Source organism: Callithrix jacchus, chromosome 17 (genome assembly GCF_049354715.1).
Source record: "Callithrix jacchus isolate 240 chromosome 17, calJac240_pri, whole genome shotgun sequence".
In the NCBI taxonomy this organism is placed as follows: Eukaryota; Metazoa; Chordata; class Mammalia; order Primates; family Cebidae; genus Callithrix; species Callithrix jacchus.
Genome location: NC_133518.1, coordinates 61,163,768 through 61,177,500, shown reverse-complemented (window position 1 = coordinate 61,177,500; position 13,733 = coordinate 61,163,768). Strand labels below are relative to the sequence as shown.

Below are 13,733 nucleotides of genomic sequence, written 5' to 3'. Positions count from 1 at the left end.
TCCAATCCCTGGTGGCCTTGAGCTGAAAGGGCTCTCTGCTCCAGGGGGGCTTCCAAATCAGATATTATCATCAACAAGACAAAGCCAAGGGCAACTCTGGAGGCAGCAAGTAAAATTATAAATTTCCCATTAGGGTTCAAGAGCTGCCTACTCTGTGTTAATCTTCTGTAAGCAACTTTTCTCCATATCCTGTCAGGTAATGGGGGCAAATGACACACTCTCCTTCCAAAAAAAAAGATTCACATCCCTTTATATTGAGGGAGCAATTAGCATTGTCCCTATAGTCCCTAGTAATATCTAAATTCCTAACTCCTTATTGAAGCAAAAATATACTTTCCAATATGGGTGCCAGGTTAATATTTATACAACCTCTGAGTTCATCTTTCTCTCTAATAGCCCTATTTCTCCCAGGAAAGCTACCTAAATTTTAAACAAATAACTTAAACCTGGACTGTTATATTTTAGGGGTTGAAATAGCCCACACTTATTCAGACAAGCCCTAGCAAAAATTTAAATAAGCAATCTCTTGAGGGGAATAACTTCTATATGCAGATAATCTTCTTGTCTGTTCCCCCTTCACTGGACTTGCACAGCAACATGTTGTACAAACTATAACTTCCTAGCAGAAAAAAAAGAACTTTTGTCTAAATTCAAAGGCTATAAAGGTAAAAAAGGTATTTTTTGGTAATGAAGATTATAATGAAAAGAGATTTTATATGAGAAAGGATCTTGTACGATAAATACTTGCCATAAAGTAAAATGACTGTTTAAAATGAGGACAAGACAAAAGTCAAAGTATGTCATAGAGGGTTTGTGTAAGGCATAAAGGGAATTTATAAAAAAAAGTGTACAATTTTTAAGGTTATTAAGCCTACTAAACGCTTCATAAACTGCTACTATGACTGTTAACTCTACAACTTGCCTGCTTTAAAGCCATTAAATTCTAGGTAAGGCCTGGAGACATCTGGAGTTAGCCATGCCCACAGTTATGCTGAAGAGAACCAATATCTTATCTTATTTGGACATCTCTACTAGTCTTAAAATCAGAAAAATATTCCATATTTCTGGCCAATCAGTTCACCAATGCCTCCTCACTAACTGGACTGGAACTTGTACGACACACTATGTATCCCTGGATGTGTTCATAAAGCCTGGCAATCTTTCTTTTCTGGTATCTATCTATAGGCATTCCATTTTGTCCAATGTGAAGAGGGCTATCCAATTAATTCTTCTTCTCATGGGACTTGGCAGTACAGAATTGTTGGAATCACAAAAGCCTACTTGATCTATAGCCAATTTTCAAAGGAAATAGCCAACAACGGTGACACCACAGTTAAAACCTCTACAACCATGCAAAAACAAATTGACTCTTTGTCAGCCATAGTCCTCCAGAATCATCCATGATTAGATAAGTTAATGGCAGCAAAGGGAGTTTTGTTTAGCCTTAGATGAAAAATGTTGCTTTAGGTTAAATCAATCAGGCAAAGCACAAGACAACACCAGACAACTTGTAAAGTAAGTCTCCCATTTAAGGGAAGAAGCCTCTCAGGGTTGGTTAAACTGGGAAGGAACCTGGAAATGGTTCTCTGGGTTCTTCCCTTTTTAGGTCCACTTGTTAGTCTCCTATGTTTACTCCTTTTTGGTCCATGTCTCCTAAATATAATAACTCAATTTGTCTCCTTTTGCCTTCAGGCCATCAAGTTCCAGATGATTCTCAGTGAGGGATACCATCCTGTCAATATTAAAGAGTCACTCTTCTACATAAGCCCTAGACTGCCCATCAGAGGGACATGACAGAGGTAAAACCATACCCTTGTCTCTCTTGGACTTAGTGAAATACCACTTTCACAAACCCATGGAGCCACCCTTCCCTGACAGCTAGCAAGTAGCCAAGACCCATAGAACAACCACTGCCACCCCTCTGTCAGCAGGAACCAATTATAGAAGACAAACCTTCATCCATTTTCAAAAAAAACTGGAGTCTTGGACTCTTGAGGAGGGAAATGTTAGAGTAGGTAGTCAGTCAGACATAAGCAGCAGGAGAGGGTCCTGTCCACCCCACTCCCCCTAGAAATATCAGGCAACCAACAGGTGATGGTGATGGGCAGGCAGTTATTAAACTGTCTCTCTACAATAATAATTGGTTGTAGCTGGTGCCAGGGACAGGCAGTCTCCCAATTGATTAAAAAACACCTGAAGCTGGTGATTAGCAGCTTCCTGATAAGATCTCAGGAGTTGGGACAGTGGGCTCAAGCATGCACACTAAGAAGCAAAATGTTGGCGTTTAACTGGTATATGACCTTCCTCTAGGAACACCTGACTGGTAAGGGGAGAATATCTCAAATTATTATGTGAACAACTTCAGTAAACACACTGCACAACTTCAGTAAATACACGTGCACAATTTCAGTAAACACACTTGGGCCCTTCTCAAGCGCTGGCAGGCCATCAGGCATGTGGGCAGCCTTCCCAAGGGAAGAATCAGTGGTAAAGAGACACAAAACCCTAGAAGCATACCAATGTATAAAATCCCAAGTCAAAGATCAAACAGTGAAATTGAGTCTCTCTCGAGTCACCTGGTTGGCCCTCTTTCAAATGCACTTTATTTCTTTTTGTTCCTGCTCTAAAGCTTTTTAATAAACTTTCACCCCTGCTCTATAACTTGCCTTGGTCGCTCTCTCTGCTTCCTGCCCCTCAGATGAATCCTTTATTCTGAGGAAGCAAGAATCGATTTGCTGCAGAGCCTTATAGATTCACAGCTGCTAAAAGGACAGTTTATCTAAGCTTTTGGTAATGATGTAGTAGGAGGTCTGAGATCCAAAGATTCTGTAATATCGAACAAAGTACTCGACATAAACTTTCAATAATAATTTAGCATCTTTTGATTATGAGGTTAAAATTGTATAGAGGCTAATAAAAAAGCATTATTGAATAGACTGAATGCTTAACAACATAAACTCCAGGGAGGCTATGTTTTTCCTGGAACTGCTTCTACTGAGGATATGTTTGAAAATATGAGGATAAGTATGCAAATAGATGTGTTTGCATTGTCAAGTGTGCGCAATGATAATACCAGAGTGTTATCTTTATCTGTAAAATTAATTGTTTGCAAACGCTAAGCCTATTAACTAAGGCTTATTTACCTCAAATAATAGTAATTTTAAAAAATGATGCAAGATTGGCAAACAAATGAAATATATAAAGGGCTATTTCTCCCTTGAATGAAAATAAGTGGCTTTACCAGGTGGAAAGTTAAACATTTTTTCAAGAAAATAATTTTATATAGTTTTGAAAGCAAAATTTTATAAGCAAAACAATGAAGGTCTTGGAAATTAATTTGAAAACTAAGGGAAGGAAGCAATAGAAAGGTCTTATGAAACTAGTTTTAAAATTTAATTTATATAGGTTTTTTTTTAAATCTTGAAGGTTATGGAGAGTGAAGTATATAATTTAACAACATGAAGCAAAAGTCAATGATTGACTTTGAAATGCACTAGTTTTTCTAAAAAAAAATCCCAGGAGATTCCAGTCAACCTGAGTCAGCAATAAGGAAATCCCCTCTCTTTTAATCTTACAAGGAAGTAATGTTGGAATGACTGATCTGCTTTTTTTCTGTTTCTGCTTTCTTCAGCTCTTTTCTGCCTATACAGCCAAACTCCTTTGCTCAGCTCAATGGAATACTCATTCTGTTTTACGGAATGAGGTGTTGTTCCTTTCTAGAATCATAAAACCCAACTAGATCTTTAAGCTAAATTTGTCATAATGTTGTCTTTTGACATAATATAAAATGAAAAAGCATGGTGTTTGTTGTCAACGGACTTGGATTTAAGTTCTGAATCTGCCACTAACAAATTTTCTGACTGTGAGAAGTTTAATTCATCTGTTTCAACAAAAAATGAAGATCACATTTGTGGTACTTACCTTATCAAAGTTTATATAATTTATGGGAAATGCTTAGCAGAGTGCACAGTACATAGTAGAGTTTTTATTAAGATACAGTGATGCCTACAGCAATGAATGAAAGCCATGCCCTACTTTAAGTGAGGGTCTTGAAGAACTTACAGTTCCCTGAAGGAGGTGATGCAGACACAGAGGCTATCACTGAACCTATTCACTATCTCTGGGCAGTAAAGGCAAACACCAACACAAAGGTCTGCAGTAGGAGAAAGAAAGGCATTTAGGAGAGCAAGCAGCTAAGGCCAAGCAAGGAAACAGGCAGCTAATGCTTAAGACCTGAACACCCTGATAAGCTTACAAGCAAGAGTTTTTAAAGGCAAGGGTGAGGGGATTGCTGAAGTGAGTTAAGGGCTAGGGAATTTCTGGGACTTCTTTATCCATTTTTTGGTTCTAGTCTGAGATGTACATGAAAGCAGTCAGTATTTTGCACCTGGGGTGGGGGTCCTTGTTTTTCTGACAAACAACTCAAGGACATGTGTCAAGTCACTGTCTTTAGTTTCTATAGAAAACAAAATATATTGTGATTCTTATGTTAGTTGAGTGACTATTGTTTAAGCTCTTGTTGTATTTTTTTTGGCAAGTTATTCATGTACTTCTTTAATTACTGGTTGCAGGGCTAGCTAGGTTCCTGGAATTTCCTTTGAAAGGATTAAATTTTATTTCTTTATTTCCATGCAGTGGTGAGAGGAGGGAGGGAAGGAACACAGTAGGCTCCAAAATGGGGTCCCTGTTCCATCTAAAAACAACTTTATTATTTATTTATTTATTTTGTTTTTTTTTAAATTGTACTTTAGGTTCTGGGGTACATGTACAGATCATGCAGGATTGTTGCACAGGTACACAGATGGCAATGTGGTTTGCTGCCTCCATCCCCCATCACCTACATCTGGCATTTATCCCCATGTTATCCCTCCCCAAACTCCCCACCCCCCACTCTCCCTCCCATGGCTCTCTGCAACAGACCCCAGTGTGTGATGCTTCCCTCCCTGTGTCCCTGTGTTCTCATTGTTCAACACCCACCTATGAGTGAGAACATGCCATGTTTCATTTTTTGTTCTTGTGTCAGTTTGCTGAGAATGATGGTTTCCAGATTCATCCATGTCCCTACAAAGGACACAAACTCATCATTTTTTATGGCTGCATAAAAAATGCATAGTATTCCATGATGTATATGTGCCACATTTTCCTTGTCCAGTCTATCGTCCATGGGCATTTGGGTTGGTTCCAGGTCTTTGCAGGTCAGTGCCACTATGAACATATGTGTGTATGTATGTGTCTTTATAATAGAACTGTTTATAATCCTTTGGGTATATACCCAGTAATGGGATTGCTGGGTCAAATGGAATTTCTATTTCTAGGTCCTTGAGGAATTGCCACACTGTCTTCCACAATGGTTGAACTAATTTACACTCCCACCAACAGTGTAAAAGTGTTCCTATTTCTCCACATCCTCTCTAGCATCTGTTGTCTCCAGATTTTTTAATGATTGCCATTCTAACTGACATGAGGTCATATCTCAATATGGTTTTGATTTTCATTTCTCTAATAATCAGTGATGAGGGGCATATTTTCATACGTTTGTTGGCCTTATATATGTCTTCTTTTGAAAAGTGTCTGTTCATATCCTTTACCCACTTTTGGATGGGTTTGTTTGTTTTCTTGTAAATCTGTTTTAGTTCTTCGTAGATTGTGGATATTAGCCCTTTGTCAGATGGGTAGATTGCAAAAAAATTTTTCCCATTCTGTTGGTTGCCAGTTCACTCTAATGATTGTTTCTTTGGCTGTACAGAAGCGCTGGAGTTTAATTAGGTCCCATTTGTCTATTTTAGCTTTTGTTGCCAATGCTTTTGGTGTTTTAGTCATGAAGTGCTAGCCTATGCCTATGTCCTAAATGGGTTTGCCTATGTTTTCTTCTAGGATTTTTATGGTGTCAGATTTTATGTTTAAGTCTTTAATCCATCTGGAGTTAATTTTAGTGTAAGGTGTCAGGAACGGGTCTAGTTTATTCTTTCTGCACACTGCTAGCCAGTTTTCCCAACATCATTTATTAAACAGGGAATCCTTCCCTCATTGCTTGTTTTTGTCAGGTTTGTCAAACATCAGTTGGTTGTAGATGTATTCATTGCTTCCAAGGTCTCTGTTCTGTTCCATTGGTCTATGTCTCTGTTTTGGTACCAGTACCATGCTGTTTTGATTACTGTAGCCTTGTAATATAAAGTCAGGTAGCATGATGCCTCCAGCTTTGTTATTTTTGCTTAGGATTGTCTTGGCTATGCAGGCTTTCTTTTGGTTCCATATGAAGTTTAAGGTGGTTTTTTTCCAGTTCTCTGAAGAGGTCATTGGTAGCTTGATGGGGATAGCATTGAATCTATAAATTACTTTGGGCAGTATGGCCATTTTCACAATATCGATGCTTCCTAACCATGAGCATGGAATGTTTTTCCATCTGTTTGTGTCCTTTCTTATTTCCTTGAGCAGTAGTTTGTAGTTCTCCTTGAAGAGGTCCTTTATCTCCCTCGTTAGGTGTATTCCTAGGTATTTTATTCTCTTTGTAGCAATTGTGAATGAGAGTTTGCTCATGATTTGGCTCTCTGCTAGCCTGTTATTGGTGTATAGAAATGCTTGTGATTCTGCACATTGATTTTGTATCCTGACACTTTGCTGAAGTTGCTAATCAGTTTAAGAAGACTTTGGGCTGAGATGATAGGGTCTTCTAAATATACAATCATGTTGTCTGCCAGTAGAGACAATTTGACTTCCTCTTTCCTAATTGAATACCCTTTATTTTTTTTTCTTGCCTAATTGCTCTGGCTAGAACTTCCAATACTATATTCGATAGGTGTGGTGAGAGAGGGCATCCTTGTCTAGTACCAGATTTCAAAGGGAATGCTTCCAGTTTTTGCCCATTTAGTATGACATTGGCTGTAGGTTTGTCATAAATAGCTTTTATCATTTTGAGATATGTTCCATAGATACCTAGTTTATTGAGAGTTTTTAGCATAAAGGGCTGCTGAATTTTTTCGAAGGCCTTCTCTGCATCTATTGAGATAATCATGTGGTTTTTGACTTTGGTTCTTTTTATGTAGTGGATTACGTTTACAGACTTGCATATGCTGAACCAGCCTTGCATCCCTGGGATGAAGCCTACTTGATCGTGATGGATAAGCTTTTTGATGTGCTGTAGATTCAGTTTGCCAGTATTTTATTAAGATTTTTGCATTGATGTTCATCATGGATGATTGTTGAGTCTCTGCTGGGTTTTGGTATCAGGATATTTTGGTCTCATAAAATGATTTGGGAAGGATTCTTCTTTTTGGATTGTTTGGAAGAGTTTAAGAAGGAATGTTACCAGCTCCTCTTTGTACGTTTGGTTGGTAGGCTATTAATTGCTGCCTCAACTTCAGCCCTTGTTATTGGTCTGTTCAAGGTTTCAACTACTTCCTGGTTTAGGCTTGGGAGGGTACGAGTGTCCAGGAATTTATCCATTTCTTCCAGGTTTACTGGTTTATGTGCATAGAGTTGTTTGTAGTAATCTCTGGTGGCAGTTTGTATTTCTGTGGAATCAGTGGTGATATCCCCTTTATCGTTTTTTATTGCATCTATTTGATTCTTCTCTCTTTTCTTTTTTATTAATCTGGCTAACGGTCTGCTTATTTTGTTGATATTTTCAAAAACCAGCCCCTGGATTTATTGATTTTTTGAAGGGTTTTTTTGTGTTTCTATCTCCTTCAGTTCTGCTCTGATCTTAGTTATTTCTTGTCTTCTGCTAGCTTTTGAGTTTTTTTTAATCTTCCTCCTTTAGCTCTTTCAATTTTGATGATAGGGTGTCAATTTTAGATCTATCCTTGCTTCTCTGGTGGGCATTTGTTGCTATGTTTCCCTCTAGACACTGCTTTAAATGTGTCCCAGACATTCTGGTACGTTGTGTCTTCATTCTCATTGGTTTCAAAGAATGTCTTTATTTCTGCCTTCATTTTGTTGTTTATCCAGTTGACATTCAGGAGCAGGTTGTTCAGATTCCATGAAGTTGTGCGGTTCTGAGTTAGTTTCTTAATTCTGAGTTCTTGTTTAATTGCCTGTTGTTTGAGAGACTGTTTGTTATGATTTCCATTCTTTTACATTTGCTGAGGAGTGACTTACTTCCAAATATGTGGTCAGTTTTAGAGTGGGTGCGATGTGGTGCTAAGAAGAATGTATATTCTGTGGATTTGGGGTGGAGAGTTCTGTAGATGTCTATTAGGTCTGCTTGGTCCAGATCTGAGTTCAAATCCTGGATATCTTTGTTAATTTTCTGTCTGTTGATCTCTCTAATATTGACAGTGGAGCGTTAAAGTCTCCTACTACTTTTGTGTGGGAGTCTAAGTCTCTTTTTAGGCCATCAAGGACTTGCTTTATGTATCTGAGTGCTCCTGTATTGGGTGTGTATATATTTAGGATCATTAGCTCTTCTTGTTGCATCGATCCTTTTACCATCAGGTAATGCCCTTCTTTGTCTCTTTTCAGCTTTGGTGGTTTAAAGTCCATGTTATCAGAGACTAGGATTGCAACTCCTGCTTTTTTTTTGTTCTCCATTTGCTTGGTTAATCTTCCTCCATCCGTTTGTTTTGAGCCTATGTGTGTCCTAGCATGTGAGATAGATTTCCTGAATATAGCACAGCAGTGGGTCTTAACTTTTTATCCAACTTGCCAGTCTGTGTCTTTTGATTGGAGCATTTAGCTCATTTATATTCAAGGTTAATATTGTTATTTGTGAATTTGATCTTGCCATTTTGATGCTAGCTGGATGTTTTGCTCATTAGTTGATGCATTTTTTTTTCATTATGTTGATGGTCTTTACCATTTAGTATGTTTTTGGAGTGGCTAGTACTGGTTGTTCCTTTCCTTGTTTAGTGCTTCTTTCAGGAGCTCTTGTAAGGCAGGCCTGGTGGTGATGAAATCTCTCACCAATTGCTTGTCTGTAGAGGATTTTATTTCGCCTTTGCTTATGAAACTTAGTTTGGCTGGATATGAAATTCTAGGTTGAACGTTCCTTTCTTTAAGGATGTTGAATATTGGTCCCCACTGTCTTCTGGCTTGTAGGTTTTCTGCAGAGAGATCCACTGTGAGTCTGGTAGGCTTCCCTTTGTGGGTAACCCCATCTTTCTCTCTGGCTCCCCTTAGTATCTTTTCCTTCATTTCAACCCTGGTGAATCTGATGATCATGTGCCTTGGGGTTGCTCTTCTTGCAGAATATCTTTGTCATGTTGTCTGTATTTCCTGGACTTGTATGGTGGCTTGCCTTGCTAGGTTGGGGAAGTTCTCTTGGATAATATCCTGAAGAGTGTTTTCCAGCTTGGATTCCTTCTCTCTGTCACATTCAGGTATACCTATCAAATGTAGATTAGATCTTTTCACATAATCCCATATTTCTTGGAGGCCTTGTTCATTTCTTTTCACTCTTTTTTCTCTATTCTTGACTTCTCGTTTTATTTCATTGAGTTGATCTTAAATCTCTGATATTCTTTCTTCTGCTTGGTTGATTTGGCTATTGAAACTTGTGTATGCTTCACCAAGTTCTCATGCTGTGTTTTTCAGCTCCATCAATAGTTTATATTCTTCTCTAAGCTTTTTATTCTAGTGAGCATCTCATCTATTATTTTTTCTAGGTTCTTAGTTTCTTTGCATTGCATTAGCACATGTTCTTTTAGCTCTGAGAAGTTTGTTATTACCTACCTTCTGAAGCCTGTTTCTGTTAATTCATCAGATTCATTCTCCATCCATCTTTGATCTCTTGCTGGTGAGGAGTTGTGATCTTTTGGAGGAGGAGAGGTGTTCTGGTTTTTTGTGTTTTCATCCTTTTTTTGCTGGTTTCTTCCCATCTTCATGGCTTTTTCTACCTGTGATCTTTTTAGCTGGTGACTTTCGGATGGGGTCTCTGAGTGGACATCCTTTTTTGTTGATGTTGAAGCTATTTCATTCTCTTTCTTAGTTTTCCTTCTAGCAGTCAGGCCCTTCTGCTGCAGGACTTCTGCAGGTCCACTCCAAACTCTGCTTGTCTGAGGATCACCCTCAGGGGCTGCAGAACAGTAAGGGTTACTGCTGGTTTCTTCTTCTGTTATCTTTGTCTCAAAAGGGTACCTGTCAGATGTTGGCCTGAGCTCTCCTTTATGAGGTGTCTCTGGGTATACAGGAGTTGGGGAGCTGCTTGAGGAGACAGTCTGTCCCTTATAGGAGCTCAAGTGCTGTGCTAGGAGCACCACTGTTCCATGCAGAGCTGCTGGGCAGGAATGTATTAGTCTGCTGCAGCAGAACTCATAACCGCCTCTTTTCCCAGGTGCTCCGACCTAGGAAGGTTGGCTTTATTTATAAGTTCCCAATGTGCTGCTGCCATTTTTTATAGATGCTCTGCTCCATGCAGAGTAGTCTGGTCACAGTCTGCCCGCAGAGATGTTGCTGTGCTGCCACAGGCTCTGCCCAGCTGCTATGTGAACTGCCTCAGTATTTGCAGACTGCCTCAGTAGTGGCAGACGCCTTTCCCCCCACTGCGCTGGACCATCCCAGGTCCAGCGAAACTCTCAATCCAGAGTGTTTCAGATTGCTTGTTTTGTGGGGGTGGCACCTGCTGATCCAGATCACCTGGCTCCCTGTCTGAGCCCCCTCCCTTTCAGTTAAATGGGCAGCTCTGTCTCCCAGGCGTTCCAGGTGCCAGTTGAAATGGCCAACCAGATTTGTGTGCATTTCTGTGTGCTAACCCACAGCACCAGCTGTGCTGAAAACTCATGGCGCTTTTTGGCCTGGGAATCTTCTGTGGGCAGTGAAAACTTGTTTTGAAATGCAGTGAGTACTCACCCTCTGCATTGCTCTTGCTGGGAACTGTACTCTGGAGCTGTTCCTATTTGGCCATCTGGGATTCTCCCAAAACAACTTTAATATTTTTCTAATATTTACTGGATTTCAGTGACATTCACAAGTATTGGGCCTCCAAGACTTTGGTCTCAGTGTGCCAATAATTTGTACAAGTGAAAAAGGATAGATATACTTTCATGATACTATATATTTACAATGATTTGTATGACAAAATCTTTGACTATGTCCATTGGTACATTGAAAATACTGAGGGTTGGAAGTGAGTATTTCCAAATCTTACTTGTATAAAATGGTACTTTGTACAAATGCACATGTGCATGTGACATTCAGCAAACAGTGTGGGGGCTTAGTGAAAGGTGAAGTTAAAAAGGAAAGAAAAGTGGGAGATAGTATAGGGGAGTGGAGAGAAATCACTGAGCCCAAAGTCTGAAGACCATGAATGAGCCAAGGAAATTAACTGCCATCTTTTCTATAGTGGTCTGCCTTCCAAATTCTAGACAACTGGTTTATAAATATAGTTAGAAGACAAAACTTATTTATGCATTGGAGAAGGCTGGTACTAGAATTATGATAGATTTTTAGGAGTAACCCAACTAACCACTCCAGAAAAATTTCAAGTTTCTGACTAGAATTTAAGAGTGCTGCCAGTGATTTTCTATTTTTGAGGAGAATAAAAAGAAGGAAGAATACAGCATCTATAGCCACAAAGGAAGCTCTTTTGAGTAAACTGCCTTATTAAGATAATTTTAGTCCACAAAGGCATATAAAACAGATCACAGGCCCAGCATTTCCTCATCAACAAAAGATTTTCCACAATTCCTCTTAGCACATCAGACTTGTTCTTTAGTGTCTTCTGAAATACAAGCAAATATTGCACATTCCAGCCATGCTAAATTTATTGTAGTTTCTCAACCATGCCATGCTGTCATGCTGTTTCTGATTTCCCTGCCCTGCTACATGAATTCTCTCTGCCTAGAGAACACTTTCCTATTATATCCACTCCTACAATTTGTCATTGTCCTTTTGTCAGCCTTCAAGACGCAATTCAAAGATGATCTTCCCTAATTCTAAGAAGCAACTTGGGAAACCAACACATATTTTGTTTTGATTCATTTTTGTATCCAGTATTTACTGTGTGCTTCCTGTATATAAGGCCCTAGGAATTATAGAAAAATAATAAAATTACAAAGCTAAAACCTCCACCTGCTGCCCCCCCTTTTTTTTTTGCTTCAGGTATAAAATGGGCTGTAACATGAGAACAAATAACTACAACATTGTGCTACAATCTACAGTAGGAATTGGAGGAGAAAACATTTTCTGCCAGAGGAAAGGAGTAGGGAAGGAAGGGGAGCTTCATGAAGGATACACTATTGAGCTGGGAAGGATTTTCACAGGGTAAGTTTATAGGAAGGAGGTTGGTATAACAGGCACATAGAGATGGGAAGGTGCACACTAAGTGTTGTTAGCACAAAATTAGGCCCATCAGAGCTGAAACTTTCCTGGTTTCCCTGGGAACACAAATAATCAAGAGGCTGATTGGTTTTTCAGATTTTTGAGACTTTATGGGAGCTTCCCTCACCATGGCAGCCAGTGACGCTGCTGTGCATGTCAACCAAGGTTTTGATGAATCCGCACCTAATATTCTTTGCAATAGACTTACCCCTAAAATTACACAACAAAGCTCATATTTCATAATATGTGTATCAAAGTGACATCATGAAAGACAGGAGGAGAAAACCTGTGGTCACCCTGACCACAAACTGGAAATGCTTGCCCATTGAGCTTTCACTATTGACTTTATTATGTCCTGATGGGATTTTGGCATTTTCTGATGTAAGATACCTTTCCACCTTTCTATGAGTGTTGAAAAATTTTCCTAGGTAGAGTTAGCTGTTTTTCTCAAACTAGACTAAAGGCCTCACTTAGACCTCTGTTTGTCCTCTGTATCCAGCAATGCCGAAGTCACTTCAATTCTAAGCATCCCCGCTTGGACCACATAATCACAGCCCAATTTCTAATGGACACTATACAGTTCCCTAACACAAAAAGGAAGCAGAACTTGGAGCTAAATGGAATTACTTTGTAGGGGAAATAAATTGTAAGTAGCTATCAAATTTAGACATATGTCCCTTAAACTGGGTACCAAGAATAGCTCACCCTTATTGCATTTCTGTTTTATTCTTTTTAAGCTCCTCTTATTAAATGTGGTTAGAAGACTGAGTAGAGTGGATTAACTGGAGTATATGGTGTGTGTAGATAAATTGGAGAAGATAGGACATAAAAAGCAATGTGTGCAAAGTTTTTGAGAGCCTTAAATGTTAAATTCAGAAGTCTCAATTTTACTTGGTATATAATAGGGAATTACCAAAGTTTTTCACATGAGAAATTATATTATCAAAGGGATGTACTACTAGGTCAATTGATCTGGATGTTAATTAATTAGCTATGTTGAAGTTAGGAGGGTGGTGATGAGAAGTCTTGAGAAGGCATTCTCATCATTAGATGAGAGACAGCAGTTTCTCCAGAAGACAGATAACAGTGAGAAAGGAGAAGAAAGATCAAATAACATCAAAAAAAACTATAGCCTTTTTTTCAGGTATGTCCTTCTCCTTTCTTCTGGAGTACCAGAGTATTTTAGCATATTATTACGATTTTTTAAGAATATGAACAATAACTTCCATTTATTTTAGTACTTCCTATGCATAAGATGATTTTCATATATTATCTTTTATAATCAGCATAAACAACTCATTGAGGTAAGTACCTCCCTATTATTCCCTCATATTACAGAATGAGGGAACTGACTTAGTTAAGTAACACCCAAATATTATATGGTAAGTAAATGTTAGAGCCAGGATTTGAACCCAAGTCTGTCTAACATCAAAACGCACATGCTTTTCTTATTACAGAAAGTTGACCTTTATGAACAG

General features: G+C 38.8%; 1 long non-coding RNA gene across 1 annotated transcript; it reads left to right on the top strand.

The window, feature by feature from the left end:
* The first annotated feature begins 1,549 nt into the window (after positions 1–1,549).
* LOC118148888 (uncharacterized) lies at positions 1,550–13,347 on the top strand. The gene is made up of 3 exons (XR_004735938.2): positions 1,550–1,799; positions 12,037–12,198; positions 12,755–13,347. It is a non-coding gene; the product is annotated as an uncharacterized LOC118148888 (long non-coding RNA).
* Positions 13,348–13,733: the final 386 nt, after the last annotated feature.